This window comes from Nanorana parkeri, unplaced genomic scaffold (genome assembly GCF_000935625.1).
Source record: "Nanorana parkeri isolate BGI_ZX_2015 unplaced genomic scaffold, ASM93562v1 scaffold5398, whole genome shotgun sequence".
Lineage (NCBI taxonomy): Eukaryota > Metazoa > Chordata > Amphibia > Anura > Dicroglossidae > Nanorana > Nanorana parkeri.
This window is the reverse complement of record NW_017311658.1, coordinates 1-1,218: the sequence shown is the minus strand read 5'-3', so window position 1 is coordinate 1,218 and position 1,218 is coordinate 1. Positions and strand designations below refer to the sequence as shown.

General features: G+C 55.7%; 1 long non-coding RNA gene across 1 annotated transcript in view; it reads left to right on the top strand.

The window, feature by feature from the left end:
* LOC108804138 overlaps nucleotides 1-287 on the top strand; it is a 4,203-nt gene extending 3,916 nt beyond the window's left edge. Inside the window, exon 3 of the long non-coding RNA XR_001942333.1 lies at nucleotides 278-287. This is a non-coding gene — a long non-coding RNA (uncharacterized LOC108804138). The remainder of the gene's footprint in view (nucleotides 1-277) is intronic.
* The last annotated feature ends 931 nt before the right edge of the window (nucleotides 288-1,218 follow it).

Sequence of the window (1,218 nt, the reverse complement as noted above, 5' to 3'; positions counted from 1 at the left end):
GGATTAGGGGGTTGGGATTAGGGGGTTGGGATTGGAGGGTTAGGATTGGAGGGTTAGGATTGGAGGGTTAGGATTGGAGGGTTGGGATTAGGGGGTTGGGATTAGGGGGTTGGGATTAGGGGGTTGGGATTAGGGGGTTGGGATTAGGGGGTTGGGATTAGGGGGTTGGGTTCAGGGTTGACGTCTCATGTCATCGTTGTCTCAGGTTGTATTTCTCCTCCATTGGAGGCCGGTGACCCCGTCATGCGTTGTCATCTCTTCTCTCCCGTCTCTTCAGAGTCGACGTATCGGCACCAGACAACATTGGAGGACGAGGTTGTCACCATGGAATTGCTGGACACGGCCGGCCAGGTAATGGTTGTTCTGTGTTGGGGACGGTCTCCGAGCCGTGTCACTTCCTACATATGACCCGGAGAGCAGAGCTGGAGTGTGAGAGGAAGAAGCAGCACAAGGAGCCAATCAGGTCATAGGCTGACAACATGCGGATAGGAGGAGAGAGCGGAGTGACGGAGAGATGAGCTCATTAGTTTGCTGCTTCTCCTTTCACTGTCCAATCACAGGCTGGGGGCGGGACAAGACCCATTGTGCTATGTGGCAGAGCAGTGTAAATCTCAGGACTTGCAGAACAAAACGCAGCGAAGGGACACGCATTGCAGAGCTTCTCCCCCCGAATAATTACACAGAAAGGAAACCTGTAGGAATCGTTCTGCATGCCGGGCCGATCGCTGACCCCAAACTACATATAACGACGGCGGCGGCCTCCGTCAGACCCCGCTGTACTCCGGCATGAGGACTGACACGTGTTGTCACCGACGTGTATGGGTACACAGCAGTCACACGTGTGCGAGCACACGCGGGAAGTTACAGACGTGTGCGCCGCCAGACACATTGTTTCCTTTATATTTCCCTGTAGCCGTCCATGAGACAACGCATGGGAGGGAGGGAGGGACTGGGAGCCGCGTTCACAGGGTCACCGAGTCCCGTTTGTTGTCACACAGCTGGCTGAGAACGCATGCTATAGTGCAGCGCTATGTGCGTTCGCCTCCATTTGAATGACACCCTAATGCAACTCTCTGTGACAATGCGCTGCAATGTAATGCTGCACAACGCACAGTAATGAGCTGGCATGCGTTGCGGTGGATGGAGTAGAGGGGCAGCGGGGAGTAGAGGGACGGCGGGGAGTGGAGGGGCAGCAGGGAGTAGAGGGACGGTGGGAAG